The sequence below is a fragment of the Lolium rigidum genome, chromosome 5, assembly GCF_022539505.1.
Source record: "Lolium rigidum isolate FL_2022 chromosome 5, APGP_CSIRO_Lrig_0.1, whole genome shotgun sequence".
Classification (NCBI taxonomy): domain Eukaryota; kingdom Viridiplantae; phylum Streptophyta; class Magnoliopsida; order Poales; family Poaceae; genus Lolium; species Lolium rigidum.
In genome coordinates, this window is record NC_061512.1 from 172,960,354 (window position 1) to 172,980,822 (window position 20,469).

Sequence of the window (20,469 nt, forward strand, 5' to 3'; positions counted from 1 at the left end):
GTGGCCCCACTTCGTATGTTCTTCGGTCTTCGGAAGCTCCGTGGAAAAATAGGCCCCTGGGTCTTCGTTTCGTCCAATTCCGAGAATATTTCGTTACTAGGATTTCGAAACCAAAAACAACAGAAAACAGAACTGCACTTCGGCATCTTGTTAATAGGTTAGTTCCAGAAAATGCACGAATATGACATAAAGTGTGCATAAAACATGTAGGTATCATCAATAATATGGCATGGAACATAAGAAATTATCGATACGTCGGAGACGTATCACCCACTATCGAGCATAAATACTCCCTCTTGGAGTTACTAGCATCAACTTGGCCAGAGCCTCTACTAATAACGGAGAGCATGCAAGATCATAAACAACACATAGGTAATAACTTGATAATTAACATAACATGGTATTCTCTATCCATCGGATCCCGACAAACACAACATATAGCATTACGTATAGATGATCTTGATCATGTTAGGCAGCTCACAAGATCCAACAATGAAGCACAATGAGGAGAAGACAACCATCTAGCTACTGCTATGGACCCATAGTCCAGGGGTGAACTACTCACTCATCACTCCGGAGGCGACCATGGCGGTGAAGAGTCCTCCGGAGATGAATCCCCTCTCCGGCGGGGTGCCGTAGGAGATCTCCGGAATCCCCGAGATGGGATTGGCGGCGGCGTCTCCGGGAAGGTTTTCCGTATCGTGGTTCTTCGTATCGGGGGTTTCGCGACGGAGGCTATAAGTAGGCGGAAGGGCGTAGTCGGAGGGCCGACGAGGGGCCCACACCATAGGGCGGCGCGGGCCCCCTCCGGCCGCGCGGCCCTATGGTGGCGGCGCCTCGTCGCCCCACTTCGTATCCCTTTCGGTCTTCCGGAAGCTTCGTGGCAAAATAGGACCCCGGGCGTTGATTTCGTCCAATTCCGAGAATATTTCGTTACTAGGATTTCGAAACCAAAAACAGCACAAAACAGCAAGAATCGGCTCTTCGGCATCTTGTTAATAGGTTAGTTCCAGAAAATGCACGAATATGACATAAAGTGTGCATAAAACATGTAGATATCATCAATAATATGGCATGGAACATAAGAAATTATCGATACGTCGGAGGCGTATCAGCATCCCTAAGCTTAGTTCTCGCTCGTCCCGAGCGAGTAAAACGATAACAAAGATAATTTCTGAAGTGACATGCCATCATAACCTTGATCATACTATTTGTAAACATATGTAATGAATGCAGCGATCAAAACAATGGTAATGACATGAGTAAACAAGTGAATCATAAAGCAAAGACTTTTCATGAATAGTACTTCAAGAAAAGCATCAATAAGTCTTGCATAAGAGTTAACTCATAAAGCAATAAATCAAAGTAAAGGTATTGAAGCAACACAAAGGAAGATTAAGTTTCAGCGGTTGCTTTCAACTTGTAACATGTATATCTCATGGATAATTGTCAACATAGAGTAATATAACAAGTGCAATATGCAAGTATGTAGGAATCAATGCACAGTTCACACAAGTGTTTGCTTCTTGAGGTGGAGAGAGATAGGTGAACTGACTCAACATAAAAGTAAAAAGAATGGTCCTTCAAAGAGGAAAGCATCGATTGCTATATTTGTGCTAGAGCTTTTATTTTGAAAACATGAAACAATTTTGTCAACGGTAGTAATAAAGCATATGAGTTATGAAAATTGTATCTTACAAGTTGCAAGCCTCATGCATAGTATACTAATAGTGCCCGCACCTTGTCCTAATTAGCTTGGACTACCGGATCATCGCAATACACATGTTTTAACCAAGTGTCACAATGGGGTACCTCCATGCCGCCTGTACAAAGGTCTAAGGAGAAAGCTCGCATTTTGGATTTCTCGCTTTTGATTATTCTCAACTTAGACATCCATACCGGGACAACATGGACAACAGATAATGGACTCCTCTTTAATGCATAAGCATGTGGCAACAATTATTATTCTCATATGAGATTGAGGATATATGTCCAAAACTGAAACTTCCACCATGAATCATGGCTTTAGTTAGCGGCCCAATGTTCTTCTCTAACAATATGCATGCTCCAACCATTAAGGTGGTAGATCTCTCTTACTTCAGACAAGATGGACATGCATAGCAACTCACATGATATTCAACAAAGGATAGTTGATGGCGTCCCCAGAAACATGGTTATCGCACAACAAGCAACTTAATAAGAGATAAAGTGCATAAGTACATATTCAATACCACAATAGTTTTTAAGCTATTTGTCCCATGAGCTATATATTGCAAAGGTGAATGATGGAATTTTAAAGGTAGCACTCAAGCAATTTACTTTGGAATGGCGGATAAATACCATGTAGTAGGTAGGTATGGTGGACACAAATGGCATAGTGGTTGGCTCAAGGATTTTGGATGCATGAGAAGTATTCCCTCTCGATACAAGGTTTAGGCTAGCAAGGTTATTTGAAACAAACACAAGGATGAACGGTATAACAAAACTCACATAAAAGACATATTGTAAACATTATAAGACTCTACACCGTCTTCCTTGTTGTTCAAAACTCAATACTAGATGTTATCTAGACTCTAGAGAAACCAAATATGCAAACCAAATTAGCAAGCTCTAAGTGTTTCTTCATTAATGGGTGCAAAGTATATGATGCAAGAGCTTAAACATGAGCACAACAATTGCCAAGTATCAAATTATCCAAGACATTTTAGAGTTACTACATGTAGCATTTTCCAATTCCAACCATATAACAATTTAACGAAGAAGAAACTTCGCCATGAATACTATGAGTAGAGCCTAAGGACATACTTGTCCATATGCTACAGCGGAGCGTGTCTCTCTCCCACAAAGTGAATGCTAGGATCCATTTTATTCAAACAAAACAAAAACAAAAACAAACCGACGCTCCAAGCAAAGTGCATAAGATGTGACGGAATAAAAATATAGTTTCAGGGGAGGAACTCGATAATGTTGTCGATGAAGAAGGGGATGCTTTGGGCATCCCCAAGCTTAGACGCTTGAGTCTTCTTAGAATATGCAGGGGTGAACCACCGGGGCATCCCCAAGCTTAGAGCTTTCACTCTCCTTGATCATATTGTATCATACTCCTCTCTTGATCCTTGAAAACTTCCTCCACACCAAACTCGAAACAACTCATTAGAGGGTTAGTGCACAATAAAAATTAACATGTTCAGAGGTGACACAATCATTCTTAACACTTCTGGACATTGCATAAAGCTACTGGACATTAATGGATCAAAGAAATTCATCCAACATAGCAAAAGAGGCAATGCGAAATAAAAGGCAGAATCTGTCAAAACAGAACAGATCCGTAAAGATGGATTTTATTAGGGCACCATACTTGCTCAAATGAAAATGCCAAAATTGAATGAAAGTTGCGTACATATCTGAGGATCACTCACGTAAATTGGCTTAATTTTCTGAGTTACCTACAGAGAACTAGACCCAGATTCGTGACAGCAAAGAAATCTGTTTCTGGCGCAATAATCCAAATCTAGTATTTACTTTACTATCAAAGACTTTACTTGGCACAACAAAACATAAAACTAAGATAAGGAGAGGTTGCTACAGTAGTAAACAACTTCCAAGACTCAAATATAAAACAAAAATACTGTAGTAAAAACATGGGTTGTCTCCCATAAGCGCTTTTCTTTAACGCCTTTCAGCTAGGCGCAGAAAGTGTAACTCAAGTGTTATCAAAAGACGAAGCATCAACATCATAATTTGTTCTAATAATAGAATCATAAGGTAACTTCATTCTCTTTCTAGGGAAGTGTTCCATACCTTTCTTGAGAGGAAATTGATATTTAATATTACCTTCCTTCATATCAATAGTAGCACCAACGGTTCGAAGAAAAGGTCTTCCCAATATAATGGGGCAAGATGCATTGCATTCAATATCCAAGACAACAAAATCAACGGGGACAAGGTTATTGTTAACCATAATATGAACATTATCAACTCTCCCCAAAGGTTTCTTTTTAGCATTATCAGCAAGATTAACATCCAGATAACAGTTTTTCAATGGTGGCAAGTCAAGCATATCATAAACTTTCTTAGGCATAACAGAAATACTTGCACCGAGATCACATAAAGCATTACAATCAAAATATTTGACCCTCATTTTAATGATGGGTTCCCAACCATCCTCTAGCTTTCTAGGAATAGAAGTTTCAAGTTTTAGTTTTTCTTCTCTAGCTTTTATGAGAGCATTTGTAATATGTTTTGTGAAAGCCAAGTTTACAGCGCTAGCATTGGGACTCTTAGCAAGTTTTTGTAAGAACTTTATAACTTCAGAGATGTGGCAATCATCAAAATATAAATCATTACAATCTAAAGCAATGGGATTATCATCCCCAAGGTTGGAAAAAATTTCAGCAGCTTTATCACAAAGTGGCTTCAGCGGTTTTAGCAGTTTCGAGTAATTTTGCGCGCTTTGCACTAGGAGTAGAAACATTGCCAACACCAATTATTTTACCATTAATAGTAGGAGGTGCAGCAACATGTGAAGCATTAGCATTGCTAGTGGTGGTAATAGTCCAAACTTTAGCTACATTTTTCTCTTTAGCTAGTTTTTCATTTTCTTCTCTATCCCACCTAGCACGCAGTTCAGCCATTAATCTTATATTCTCATTAATTCTAACTTGGATGGCATTTGCTGTAGTAACAATTTTATTTTCAATATCCCTATTAGGCATAACTTTCGATTTCAAAAGATCAACATCAGAGGCAAGACTATCAACCTTAGAAGCGAGAATATCAATTTTATTGAGCTTTTCCTCAACAGATTTGTTAAAGGCGAGTTTGTGTACTAATAAATTCTTTAAGCATAGCTTCAAGTCCAGGGGGTGTATTCCTATTATTGTTGTAAGAATTCCCATAAGAATTAGCATAACCGTTACCATTATTATAAGGATATGGCCTATAGTTATTACTAGAATTGTTCCGATAAGCATTGTTGTTGAAATTATTATTTTTAATGAAGTTTACATCAACATGTTCTTCTTGGGCAACCAATGAAGCTAACGGAACATTATTAGGATCAACATTAGTCCTATCATTCACAAGCATAGACATAATAGCATCAACCTTATCGTTCAAGGAAGAGGATTCTTCAACAGAATTTACCTTCTTACCTTGTGGAGCTCTTTCCGTGTGCCATTCAGAGTAAGTAACCATCATATTATCAAGGAGCTTTGTTGCTTCACCAAGAGTGATGGACATAAAAGTACCTCCAGCAGCTGAATCCAATAAATTCCGCGAAGAAAAATTTAGTCCTGCATAGAAGGTTTGGATGATCATCCAAGTAGTCGATCCATGGGTTGGGCAATTTTTAACAAAAGATTTCATTCTTTCCCAAGCTTGAGCAACATGTTCATTATCCAATTGTTTAAAATTCATTATGCTACTCCTCAAAGATATAATTTTAGCACGGGGATAATATCTACCAATAAAAGCATCCTTGCATTTAGTCCAGGAATCAATACTATTCTTAGGCAGAGATAGCAACCAATCTTTAGCTCTTCCTCTTAATGAGAAAGGAAACAATTTTAATTTTATAATGTCACCATCTACATCTTTATACTTTTGCATTTCACACAATTCAACAAAATTATTGAGATGGGCAGCAGCATCATCAGAACTAACACCAGAAAATTGCTCTCGCATAACAAGATTCAGTAAAGCAGGTTTAATTTCAAAGAATTCCGTTGTAGTAGCAGATGGGGCAATAGGTGTGCATAAGAAATCATTATTATTTGTGCTAGTGAAGTCACACAACTTAGTATTTTCAGGGGTGGCCATTTTAGCAGTAGTAAATAAAACAAACTAGATAAAGTAAATGCAAGTAACTAATTTTTTGTGTTTTTGATATAGCAAACAAGACAGTAAATAAAGTAAAACTAGCAACTAATTTTTTTGTGTTTTGATATAATGCAGCAAACAAAGTAGTAAATAAAATAAAGCAAGACAAAAACAAAGTAAAGAGGTTGAGAAGTGGAGACTCCCCTTGCAGCGTGTCTTGATATCCCCGGCAACGGCGCCAGAAAATATGCTTGATGGCGTGTAATTCACACGTTCGTTGGGAACCCCAAGAGGAAGGTATGATGCGCACAGCGAAGCAAGTTTTCCCTCGAAAGAAACCAAGGTTTATCGAACCAGGAGGAGCCAAGAAGCACGTTGAAGGTTGATGGCGGCGGGATGTAGTGCGGCGCAACACCAGGGATTCCGGCGCCAACGTGGAACCCGCACAACACAACCAAAGTACTTTGCCCCAACGAAACAGCTGAGGTTGTCAATCTCACCGGCTTGCTGTAACAAAGGATTAACCGTATTGTGTGGAAGATGATTGTTTGCAAGAAAACAGTAAAAACAAGTATTGCACCAGATTTGTATTTCAGTATAAAAGAATGGACCGGGGTCCACAGTTCACTAGAGGTGTCTCTCTCATAAGATAAAAGCATGTTGGGTGAACAAATTACAGTCGGGCAATTGACAAATAGAGAGGGCATAACAATGCACATACATGTCATGATAAGTACAGTGAGATTTAATTGGGCATTACGACAAAGTACATAGACCGCCATCCAACTGCATCTATGCCTAAAAAGTCCACCTTCAGAGTTATCATCCGAACCCCTCCAGATATTAAGTTGCTAACAACGAGACAATTGCATTAAGTATTGCGCGTAATGTAATCAATAACTACATCCTCGGACATAGCATCAATGTTTTATCCCTAGTGGCAACAAGACAACACAACCTTAGGGGTTTCGTCACTCCCCGCATATCACCGAAGGCATGAACCCACTATCGAGCATAAATACTCCCTCTTGGAGTTACTAGCATCAACTTGGCCGGAGCCTCTACTAATAACGGAGAGCATGCAAGATCATAAACAACACATAGGTAATAACTTGATAATTAACATAACATGGTATTCTCTATCCATCGGATCCCGACAAACACAACATATAGCATTACAGATAGATGATCTTGATCATGTTAGGCAGCTCACAAGATCCAACAATGAAGCACAATGAGGAGAAGACAACCATCTAGCTACCGCTATGGACCCATAGTCCAGGGGTGAACTACTCACTCATCACTCCGGAGGCGACCATGGCGGTGAAGAGTCCTCCGGGAGATGAATCCCCTCTCCGGCGGGGTGCCGGAGGAGATCTCCGGAATCCCCGAGATGGGATTGGCGGCGGCGGCGCCTCTGCGGAAGGTTTTCCGTATCGTGGTTCTTCGTATCGGGGGTTTCGCGACGGAGGCTATAAGTAGGCGGAAGGGCAGAGTCGGAGGGCCGACGAGGGGCCCACACCATAGGGCGGCGCGGGCCCCCTCCGGCCGCGCGGCCCTATGGTGGCGGCGCCTCGTCGCCCCCCTTCGTATCCCTTTCGGTCTTCTGGAAGCTTCGTGGCAAAATAGGACCCTGGGCGTTGATTTCGTCCAATTCCGAGAATATTTCGTTACTAGGATTTCTGAAACCAAAAACAGCTAGAAAACAAAGCAATCGGCTCTTCGGCATCTTGTTAATAGGTTAGTTCCAGAAAATGCACGAATATGACATAAAGTGTGCATAAAACATGTAGATATCATCAATAATATGGCATGGAACATAAGAAATTATCGATACGTCGGAGGCGTATCACTGGGATGGCCAAGACGAGCGTGCCAAAGGTCGACGCCGGCAGAGAGTGCCCGAGGTGCAGCGTGAGTGGAGGGAGACGGCTGAATGGGGTACAGGTCGCCGGGACTCTCACAGCGGTGCAAAACCATCCGGGTACGGGCGTCCTTACGGTAAAAACCAAACTCGTCAAATTCCACGATTACGGAGTTATCGCGAGAAAGAGTTTTGACGGAAACTAAATTCTGAACAAGATGTGGTGAAACTAAGACATTATTAAGAGACAATGGTGTGGAATTAGAAGGAAAAGGAGTGGAGCCAATATGATAGATGGGAAGACCAGCACCGTTACCGACGATGATGCGAGAGGAAGTGGATGTCGGAGATGAAGTGGAAAGGTTACCCGGGTGAGCAGCCATGTGTGCGGAGGCTCCGGTGTCCATGAACCAGTCTCCACCGCCAGGGCCGCCCGGCGAGGGGGCGTGCTGAAGGGCGGTGTACAACGCGGGGTCCCAGTGGGCCGTCGGGGCCTGCGGCATCATGCCGCTGTAGACGGGAGCCTGCGGTGGCGCGGCGAGGAAGGCCTGGTGCGTCGGTGGACGGGGGCCGACGGTGCCGGGGACGGGGGGGCGCGGAACGGGCATGGTGTAGGCGTGCACGACCCCCGTCCAGGGGTTGTGTCCGCCGCCCACGGCGGAGTGGGGTGTGAGTACCCGGGGCGCGGACCGACGATGCCAGGGCCGCCGTTGTGGCCACCGCCACGGCCACCACCACGGCCACGGCGACGGCCGCGGCCACCGCCCCCTCCTCCTTGGTGCTGTTGTGGCTGAGGCGCAGAGTGTGGAGGGGCGGGGGTGGGCGCCGGTGGAGCTCCTCCGCCATGAGGAAGAACGCTGTTGCCGCTTGCCCATAGAGCGGTGTGAACCGCCCGGGTGCGCACACCCTTCGGCCCGGCGTTCCTCCGCCCGGAGGTAGTCGACCGCCCGCTCGAACGTAGGGTTGGTCATGAGGGTGAGGTTGGAGGCGGTGTTGCCGAGGTCCTCGCTGAGGCCGGCGGTGAGGGTGGAGAGGAGGAGCTCATCGCCAATCCGGAACCCAAGGTCCTGGAGCTCGTCGGAGATTGCCTTGAGGCGCAGGCGAGAGGCGTCCAAGGTTTGATCGCCCGGGGTGTGCCGAAGAATTCCTCGCTGCAAAAAGACAACACGTTGGAGCTTGTTATTGGTGAAGAGGCCGTTGATCTTTCCCCACACCGTGCGGGCATCATCGCCTTCCCGAACGACGGTCTTGAAGATGTCCGGCGAGACGGTGAGGAAGAGCCAGCGGATGATGGTGGCGTCGATGGCCAGCCAGTCGGCGTCGCAGGCGAGGAGGTCGGCGGTGCCGTCGATGTGATCGCGCAGGTTGTACTCGCGGAAGAGGAGGTAGAAGTACGTCTTCCAGGCGAGGTAGTTGGCGGCGGTGGTGGACAGCTTGACGGGGACATGGTCGGTGATGGCGACGGCGCGGAGCTGGCCGGGGTCGGGGATGGAGGAGTCGGCGAAGGGGTTGAAGCTAGGGGTTGACATGATGAGGAAGGGGAGGCGGCGCGCGGCTGGAGAGGGAGGAGAGGCGGCTCTGCTAGGGTTTAGGGGTTGCGGGAGGGGGGGTGCGGCGCACGGGGAGGAGAGGCGGCGCGCGGCTAGGGTTTAGGATCTAGGAGGTTTCTGATACCATGTAGAAGGAGATGCAATGCTCGATGTATTGATCGGATGCATATGGCGGTACATATATAGGCCAGTCCTCGACTATACAAGGAAGGAGGCGGGCCCAATAGTAAATACAAGGATATGTATCGCTATACAATAACTACAGAGGATACACATCCATATATACAAGATATGTATCTCAACAGTGAAGTACAAAGCCCGCCTCGTGGTGAAGGAGTATGCGCAGCGTCAGGGGGTGGACTTTGAGGAGGTTTTCGCCCCTGTCGCAAGGATGGAGACGGTACGTGCTCTGTTGGCTCTCGCTGCTCACAATGGTTGGCATGTTCATCATATGGACGTGAAGTCGGCCTTCTTGAATGGAGAGCTAGCTGAGAAAGTGTACGTTGTCCAGCCTCCTGGTTTTGTCGATGACAAGCAGCCGCGGCAGGTGCTGAGGCTGACCAAGGCACTCTACGGTCTCCGTCAGGCACCAAGGGCATGGTATGAAAAACTGGATGCATCTCTGTCAAATCTCGGCTTCTCTCGCAGCGTTGTGGAGCATGCTGTATACAGAAGGGAGAGCACCACTGGTTTCTTGCTGGTGGGGCTGTACGTGGATGACTTGATCATCACGGGCACGAATGAGGATGACATTCAGAAGTTCAAAGATGAGATGCACAATCTGTTCAAGATGAGTGATCTCGGGCAGCTCTCCTACTACCTTGGGATCGAGGTGAAGCAGGAGAAAGGGGAGATCTCGCTGTGTCAGCAGGCCTATGCAGCAAAGGTCCTCGAAAAGGCAGGGATGAAGAATTGCAACCCCTGTCACACACCCATGGAGTGTCGGCTGAAACTATCAAAGGAAGATGGTGCAGAAAAGGTTGACGCCGCGATGTATCCCAGTGTCATTGGAAGCCTGCGCTACCTGGTGAATACAAGGCCTGATATTGCACACGCAGTGGGGATTGCTAGCAGGTACATGGAGGCGCCCAGCACTTCACATTGGGCGGCAGTCAAGCAAATTATGAGGTATTTGTAGGGCACCCTGAACTACGGTTGTCGATACAAGGTTGGAGGAGAAGCTGTCCTCACTGGATACCGACTTCGCCGGTGACACTGATGCAGAAAGAGCACCATGGGAGTTGTCTTCTTCTTAGGAGATAATCTGGTCACCTGGTCCTCGCAGAAGCAAAATCATCCTGCGAGGCGGAGTACGTCGCTGCATCGACAGCAGCATGTCAAGGCATCTGGCTGAATCGGCTCGTCAAAAATCTGTTAGGACGTGCTCAGCCAAAGTTCAAGCTGAAGGTCGATAATCAGTCTACCATTGCACTTTGCAAAAATCCGGTTCAGCATGGACGAAGCAAGCATATTGATCCCAAGTTTCATCACATCCGGGAATGCATTGAGAATGGCGAGTTGGAGGTTGATCATGTGAGTACCAATGGACAGCTCGCTGATATGCTGACAAAGGCTCTCGGGAGGAACAGATTCATCGAGATGCGTTTGAAGCTGGGCGTGCAGGAGATTGGTGCAAAGGAGACGAGATTAAGGGGGTGATTTGTTGGAGTCACATTAGGTTTCAGTTTACACTTTCAGTTGTAATAAACCGGTGACTGAGTCCATTCAGCACCAGGTCGTTGTAGCTAGGATTAGCTCGCCGCTATGGACGGATCATGGGATGGCATGGTCGACTCGGTCATAGCGGCGTTAGCGGCACGTTGCAGAGGATCGTGGGATGGCACGGCTGAAACTCTGCACCATCCGCAGTTTCCGTTCACGTTTGTTTTGATTCGGTATAAGAGGAATAAATTCAAACAGAAAAGCTGCATTGCAGTACGCAGCACAAACACCTGTGTTTTCTCTCTCTCTCGTTTGATCGATTCCAGTTCATAGTGAGTGCGTGAGAGGATCTGCAACGACACGGGTTACTGCTAGAATGGGGCCTCGTGCAAACACCGACTCCGAGCATGCTTGAACAAACGGCAATCCTGGATTGTGGCAGAACAAAACACCGACCACAAGGCACGAAACTCCTGACTCCATGTCGGGGACACGATCCATCGTCTGAGAGGCTTCGTTTGGTTCAACTTGTGTCCAGTTGGTTGTCAGATGCAACAGTTCGCTCGCGTAGCCAACACTTCACCGGTACCTCCCACACCCATGTGACCATGTCTACATTTTTGACGGCCCTTATACTCATCAACTCAGCTCATCTCAACTCTGGACTACTCATCTTACAGGCTTGATCTTCTCTTGGGGTATGGGTCAACCACTAGCTAGCAGCGTTATATATTGCCACTTACACTGCAGCAGCTAATGAAATCAAACATATTATGACCGTAGTTGCTGCTCCTATCGGACTGAACACTAGTAAATGTACTCACCTAATCAAGTAGGGTGCGACTGTATTGTCGACACCAGTACCTACCAGGATTGGCATTTGAACTGGAAATAGAACTACTCAGCAGTACGCTTCGCAGTGAACAAATCCAATTCGGTGTGATCTAGATGTCTGGAGAAAACATGTCGTGACAATATAATGCTGAGATTCTCTACGTGTTGTAGCTAGCCTCTAATTAGTAATTGTTTACTCATGATGGAAACCCATAGGGTCGAGTCTAATGGGTTTTCTTCGTTGTGATCTGAGTACGCTTGACAGCGAACGGATCCAATTCGGTGTGATCTAGATGTCTGGAGAAAACATGCCGGCTCAATCTAATGCTGAGATTCTCTACGTGTGATAGCTAGCTTCTAATTCGCTGTTTAGTCATGATGGAAACCCATAGGGTCGAGTCTAATGGGTATTATTCGTTGTGATCTATTCCCTCCCTCCTACAAATAAGACATTTTTACAATTTATTTAGCTTGCAAAAAATTTATTTGGTTGTCAGATGTAGGAAGTATTATTCTATTCTGTTTATATGGCCTCTCTTGCGGCTGGGTTCCACGGTCTTCCAGTAAGAGGAAGAACCCAATAGAGTTTAAACAATGGTGTGATTTATAGTACATATGTGTCATGTTGTGGGAAATGCAATGACCACCGGCAGTGTTGGTGATACATACAAGTATTAGGATCATTTATAGTCATTTTCGGTAAGATTGTCGAGCACAATGAGGACGAGGAAATGACTGGTGAACGAAAATAGTATGGATATAATTTCTAGAAAAGATTGTGGATAGTATTTGTGAAGAAAATAAATAATGATGATATTAAATAGGGAAAATTTGCCACAGGACACTATTATTTTTGAGCATTTGCTGAAACACACCGCTCGATTGTGTCTTTACCAGATACCATTACAATTTTGTGACACATTTACCAGAACACACCACCTGGCTAAAAACGGAAAGTTTTACACTTTTGCCTGGAATGACTAGTTTTGAAAACAAAGTGCAAAACTTTCCGTTTTTAGCCAGATGGTGTGTTGTGGCAAATGTGCCACAAAATTATAATGGTATTTGGCAAAGACACAATTGAGCAGTGTGTTTCAGCAAATGCCATAAAATAATGGTGTCATGTAGCAAATTTTCCCTATTAAATAATATTCAGAGATGGTTCAGTCCACAATATTAGCTCAAGATAAACCGGCGATCACACTTAATAGGGATGGGTGTTCTAGAGGGTGACGGAATAATTCTTAGTTAATACTCCTGGGTTTTAGTTCAAATTTATTAAATTTTAAATTAAAGACCCAACAATTATTATGGGTCGGAGGGAGTAGTTGATTTCCGATAAATAACTTGTTTTTTCTTATGCGGGCGAATCCAAAATTTAGTATACCGCAATACTCATGAATAATACTAAGGAACTGAGGTAGTACAAAACATCATAAATACAACGGAAAAGACTTTAAATCAATTCAACCATTTCTAGCTCTTTTGTGATCCTGGTACACCTCCTGGTGAATGAAAATATTATGGACATAAAACGTCTTGTACTATGGAATGGAACATACTGATGGAAAAGATTGTTGGACAGTACTTGTGTTGTGAAATTCTCAAGAAAGTAAATAATGATACTATTAAATAATATCCAGGGATGAGCGAGTCCACAATATTAACTCAAGATAAGCCAATGATCACACTTAATAGGGCTGAGTATTCTCAAGGACGACATGATAGTTCTCATTAGATCACACTTAATAGTAGTTGATTTCCAATAAATAGCCTGTTTGTTCTAATGTGGGCGGAGCCAAAATTTGGTATATGCAATACCCATAAAAAATACTATGTACGATTAATTCCCGATGACTAAATTTATATATTGAAAATAATTATGGCAGATACTAAATATAGAATTAACGTTATAGGGTCCCTCCTTACCTTCTACGATATACAGCCAAGATTTGAGAAATAGTTTCTAGTCACTTTGGTATTTCCTCACTAATTTAGTACAGCATAGTGTCATTTCGCCCAATCAAAGATAAGGTTATGATCTTCACATCTCTACAAAAAAAATTAAGATTGTATAGAAATTTTTTGAACGAGATTCCACAAATAGAAATTGGATCATTTTATCCATAATTAGAAGCCAAAGTGCAACAGGACGAGTAAATGTCATTTTATCCTAATCATATGTGTGAACATGCAACGCAGAAAAAACATATTCTCCCACAATATTGAAAAATGAGAGTGTATAGATAAGAGAACCTTTCTAACATTTGATTAATAGGAGTTAAACAATAGTGCTATATTTCTAGTAGCTTTATTTAAATTTCTATAAGCAGTGCTTCTATAGCATATAATAGTTCAGACAAATTAATTCATTACCTCGGTGAGGAACGATACTTAATCCTCCTTAGGAAAACAGTGGGCATGACTAACCCATTACTATCAGAGATGAAATTGATACTACATGTTTCAAGTAATTTTACTAACTTTTTTATACCACTTAATATATTTTATAATTAGACCGACCTTGATGATCACAACAGGTTTTGCATAGAGTTGCACTAATCAAGTCATCCAAAGTATATCCTATAGCAAGGTAATCTGCCCACAAAACATCAAGTACTTTTTGATTGTCCAAGCATCGTTTCCACACCATCGGATCTAAAAGATGGGTTGAAACAGTCAAGGGTGTGCAATGCCTTGCGTGAAATCAGATAATTCAGCCATGGATTAAATGCAACAACCGTGGAAAGTGGAAATGGACGGAAACTATTTCTATCTAAGAAAGAAAACAAACTAACGGTTGAGAAGATACTTGGCGCGCACATACCTGCATATATCCTCTATATGCAAAAATTTATTTAGGATTTTTTAACTTTATTTAGTACTTCGTATTTGATTTTACTGTTCGCCGCGGGTTCATGATGCTTAGGTTCTAAAATTTCGCTTACATACAGGAGTTTAATAACTTTCCACAAAGGAAGTGAGTATGATCCCAAACTTTTTTTGTCTCGATTGGTTTGTACTAGTGTTATGCAAAGCGAGTAGAAAATCTCATTCTTCAAATGACAAGAGCATTATTTCTAGATCAACTACCAGTGTGCGGGAGCGCATAAACATCTGCACTTGTCCAGCGCACATGTCACTCTTCCCTTTCCCTAAGGACATGTACAATGGGATAACGTCAGCCTTTTCTTAGGCTAGCCACGTAGAATTTTTGCTTAGTTGGAGGAGAAAGAAATAAGAAAGAGAAGGTTGTCTTCCCTTAGCTAAGAGATCATCTCTTAGAAAATAAGAGAAGGCTATTTTATGCATTGTACGATATGTCTTCCCTTAGCAAATTAATTTCTCACTAAAAATAATTATTTATCATTAATTACTAGGGATGATAATAAGAGATAATGTATTGTATGACTTATCTCTACGGCTTTTTCTAAATGAGGTGAAAGGCTAAGAGAAGGCATGCCTTATCTACCATGTACATGCCCTAATAGCTTTTCCGCTCGAATAGGAGGAGAGTGATGGTGTGCATGAAAATAGGGTTGTTTTCAATCAAACCTATGAGGCATGTGCTCGATCAATTCTCATTCCAGTCGTTTTTCCAGATACAAAAATGCGAGTATTCTTCAGTGGGAGGTGACGTTCCCGTCGACAGCGAGACGCTTGTGGTAACTTTATCAATCTTAAGATCCGTTGGATCAATTTCTTGGACTCGGTCTCTCGAAAGTGCTCATATGGGTAGGGTGTGTGTGCGTTTATAGAGGTGAGTGTACATACGTTTGCATGAGTGTCTGCGTTTGTACAGAGTTTCGCAGCAACAAAAAAACGCGAGTTTTCATTGGCATATTCTCCGTCTCCCTTCCTTGGCTCTTTTTTTTTTCTTGAAACGCAACAAAATGTCTCTTTGATAAACAGGGAGTTAAAATAATAAAATGTACAACAAGACCAGTCGAAGAAACCGAGGCAAAAAGAAGTCTGCTCTCCCCCATAAGCCTCCATTTTCTCGCTTCCTCTTTGATCCTATGCGGTAGAAAACTCTATTAGTCCTTTTATTCCAAGCTATCCGGAAGTGAGGAAACCCACGCCTCAAGGATGAGCGTTGTTCAGCTTCACAACACTCAACCATCAATCTTAAACATTTAGGGGACTAGTGCCTACGCTCAGGAGAAATGTTTTGCCACGATTGGCAATGCAGCGCTTCGCTCCTGGTTTCAAGGCTCGCTCGTGCATTGTTCATGTGGGAGATCAGTTTCATTGTCCAAGAAACTCTGTTCAGTTCAGCCTTTATTGTCTTCGTCGCCAGGTGCAAGGCTGCTACTGCGTAGCCAACATTTTACCGGAGCCTCCCAATCCCATGTAGAACTTTGCAGCCCTCAACAACTCAGGTCAGGTCAACACAGTGATGCCCTGGTATTCTCTTGGCGTATGGATCGACCAGTAGCTATGGCGTTATATATAGACACCTAAACTGCAGCGGTTAATTTTATTTTTTTAATAAGGGGCGCTTTATTACTTAAAACGGTTTTAAGCATTACACTCAGCATCTGCAAAACTAGGATGCGTACAGACATTTAATAGTTCAGTATCAATCAAAAAGAGATAGCAAGAACGATGTAAAAAGCCAACTACTATGAAGCTCCGTTGTCTTCAATTCTCCGACTATGCAGCCACCCATGTTGAAAAATAAACTCCGTGACCGTCTTCTCCAACCGTGTAGATACCTCCGTAAAAATGTTGCAGCAGTTAATTGGATCAAACATAATATGAGGGGGAGGTCGTTGCACCTACATCAACTGAACATAAGCTAAGTATAAATGAGATGGTGAGCCACGATAGCTCCTACGCCCAATTAAGGATGGAACCCTTTCTCCCTCTAGTGGAAACCATAACAGTCAGTCCTAGGCTCATAAATTACAAGTACAGTCAGCACTAACCACATCTGATTTGGTACCGTATGAATAATCTGCACAGCTTGCTGCTAAATGGAGCTAGAAATGATAGGTGGGAGCTTTTTTTCTTGCAAGAGTACTCCTAGTCGTACCATGTACAGGACAACTCAGCCACGACTCTAAAAGACAGCACCACATACACCTATTTCTTCTACAATTCACATGACTCATTGAATCCGAAACCAATTTTATCCTTCCTACATTTTATCTCTACAGCAGTTAGCATGTATAATGATTTGTTTTTGGTCGCTACTCTCCTAACCGGCGAGTCGGAGAGGATACAAATGCCCATTCACCCTATCACCCATCTTCCTTCTAGCTTCCTTGGTCAACGACGAGTAAAGATCCCGGAAAAGATCCAATGGAGTACAATAAACTTTATATTCACGTCTTAAATAAGAAAGGGGTAGAGAAGAAAGTCTGATTTCTCTCTCCTTTGCGGATATGCCCTTATTCAGCTCTTAAAAGAAAGAGAGGTAGAAAGAGAGAATGATCAAACTCAGCTAGACGATAGCTCCTCTTGTTCAAACCTCTCTTGTCGAGTCTTCTCCTCATAGTGCGTTTCGCTCTCGCTTCATGTGTCCTATACTAATTGTTTAAAAAGAATTGATTGTGAAAGACAAGTGTTTCATTCCCCTCCCTAATCGTTGAAATTCGAACTGTCAGTCCTTTGTTTGGATTATAGCCTTTCTTTGGGGATTTATTAGAAAAAGTAAATCTTTCCAGTTTCAAATGCTACTATATCTTCGTGGGCAGAAAGTCCCAAATCTTCTTTTTTCGGTACTCCTTACTCTTTTCTCTGGCCGTCCTACTTTAACTTTTACGGACCTTCTAAACATAACGAGATTGATGAACCAATGTGGGAGTAGATAAAACGATTTTAGAGTACATAGATCAGCAATGACAAGATTGGTGAACCGATGTGGGAATAGATAATACGGTTTTAGAGTACACAGATCATCAATGACCGGTAGCAGGTATTTCTTTTTTAGGGATTTGCACATTGAGTTGCCAATAATCCGTAGGTGCCACAAACCTTCTTCTTTACAAGAAGAGCCGGTGAGGCATGAACTAGGTTGTAGAGTACCATTGTAGAGTAACTCCTTAATTATGGTTTCAATTTCATCTGTAAATACCTATATGGTCTTTTGATTCACTGGTTGACTACCTCCGATGGTCACATGGTTTTTTAGGAGGGAGGTGTAGTGGGTTCTAAGAACACATAGAAAGAGGACCAAACATGTTTGAGTCCTCTTCTACATCTTAAGGGCATCTCCAACCGGGCGACCCAAACGGACGCGCTGGACCGTCCGTTTTGGGCAGTTTGGGTGGCCGCGCGGACGCGCGGATGGAGCCCCGCGTCCGCGCGTCCGTTTGGGTCGCGCCCTGCGCCCAACGCAGCGGCCACCCATTTGGCCATTTGGCATATTTCTTTGAGAAATAGGCCATCTGGCCACGCATAGTTATAACAAATATAGAATCATATGTTGAAATTATAGAATAATATCAAATAAAGTGTTGCATGATGAAGAAATGAAATGTGGCATAGTTCCAAGAAATATAAAGATTACAAATTGAGATTGTCAACTCAATTTGGGCGCTCTAGGATCTCCTTCTGCCTCTTCTCGAACCAAGCTCTCTTCGCCTCGCTCATGTTGGTCAAGTCGGCGTTCATGATCAGGTTGTCCTCGGCTAGCCGTTTGAGCTCAACTTCCTTGGCCTTCAACTCCACCTCTTGGGCCCTTGCCATTGCTATGAGCTCAATTTCTCTCTCTTTGAGCTCAATTTCTCTAGCTTTGGTCTTGGTCTTGACCTCTTCAATCTCAAGCTTCTTCTTTTGGACATCGAAGTAGTTCTTCCCTGTCCTCATCTTTCTCCCGGCGCCTTCTCTCATCCCTCTTGTCCGTGGACACCTCTCTGTCGGCATGCATCTCCTTCAAAGTGCCAAACAATAGCATGGACGAGGCATCACGCTTCAAGTCGGCTTTGGTTGCCTTGTGGCCGCGAGGACGACTTGCACGAGAAGCGGAGCTACCGCAAGGCTGCCCACCATCAAGGTCAATGACCGTGGGATCTTTGGCGGTCTTGTTGCCAGTCAAGGTCGCCATGTACACGTCGAACCACTCCTGGAACTTGGGAGTGCCTTGGAGTTGCTTCCAACAATGAGGGAAGGCAAAGGTCTTATCTCCATTGTTGCCTTTGTACCATTCCAAAGCTTGCCACACCTAGAGCAAAGCAAGAAAACAATGATAAACATAAGTGCAAACATTGGATGACTAAGTCGAGGTTAAGAATCATACCAAGTCCTTCACACCCATGCCACTAACGGGGAACCGCTTCACATGTTCATACGCCGCCTGGAACTTGTTGTATTCCGTTTGAATTGCTCACCACCTCTTTTGGAGCGATGTCTCGCTGCGGTCGATCTCAAATGGCTCATGCCCGTATTTGCGATGTTCATGGAAGTAATCGAAGATCCGGCGCCAGAATGCGGTCCCCTTCTGCTCGGCACCCGTCAATGCATCTTGCCCGATGGTCAACCATCCATCGACGAGCACCTTGTCCTCCTTCTCCGTGTAGTTGCTGGTCCTTTTGCTTACGCGGCGACCTCGAGCTTGTGCAGCTGCGGCTTGCGTGAGCTCCTGGCCGAACAACGGCTCGTCCTCGATGTTAATGCCGTCGGGACATGCAAGGCTGTCCCGCTCGTGTGTCAATGGGAGGTGGCTGGGGAGCCCGCTCGGTTGAAGCATAGGGCATGGTCGTCGACATTGTCCGCGTGTAGGACGGAGGGGCCCGCACGGTGGACGATGGCGGCATCGGAGGCGACGCGCGCCGGCCGACAAATCGTCGAGCAGGTTGCGTGCTCCGGCCATCGCCGCCGATCCCATGTGCTTGGGGCCTTTGGAGTTCGCCGCGCATGGTTCGAGGTCAATCGACGAAGGAGACGGCCCCGTGAAGGACTCGCCTACCTCCAGTGACCCATCCCGTGACGGGTACGCGTACCGCGCCGACCGCGCCCCCAACCCTCGTGCGACGGGCGTGTACCCAAACGGGCAGTCGGCAGGGATGTCGACCTTGGAGGAAGGGGCCGGGTCACGGACGAGGCCGAGCTCCCCCCGAGGCCGTGCCGGCGCCCGGGAGGATCAAGTGCCGAGCGAGCGCCGCGTGGCCGTAAAAGAGCATGGCATGCTTCTTGCATGACGTTCGCCTTCGCCTCCGTCTTCGAGTTGGAGGAGCCGCTCCGCCGCCCGCCGCCGCTCCTCCGCGGCGGCGACATCCCTCTTCCGTTGCTCGAGCGCCCTGCGGCGCTCGCCCGCTTCTTGCTCTCGATCTTCCTCTCGCTCCGCGGTGAGGTCGGGCTTCGCCTTCTTCGTTGCTCGCCCGGCCTCCACGACCACCGGAGCGTCCAGCTCAGAGCCTCCGACACGGGAGGAGCGACAACGTCTCCGATGGCTGGCTCCGGTGCGTGGCGGTGGCGGCGGCGGCCGCTTCGTCGGCCATCTCTAGGTTTTGGGAGTGGAGTGGAGTGTTTCTATTTTGGGAGACAGACAAGCGGGCCAGGGGCGGACAAGGGGTGGACGCGAGCGACCAGCATTCGGCGTCCGCGGCCACGCAAACTCGCCCCAGATTTGGGCCGGGTTTGGGTCGTCCCGGACGCCGTGGCCATCCGTTTTAGGGATGGATCCGCGCGCTGGGCCGCGTTTTTGTCCGGTTCGACCCATCCGGACGCGCGGGCGCGGTTTAGGTCGCCCCGTTGGAGATGCCTAAGTACCTCGTCCCACTCCAGTGGATC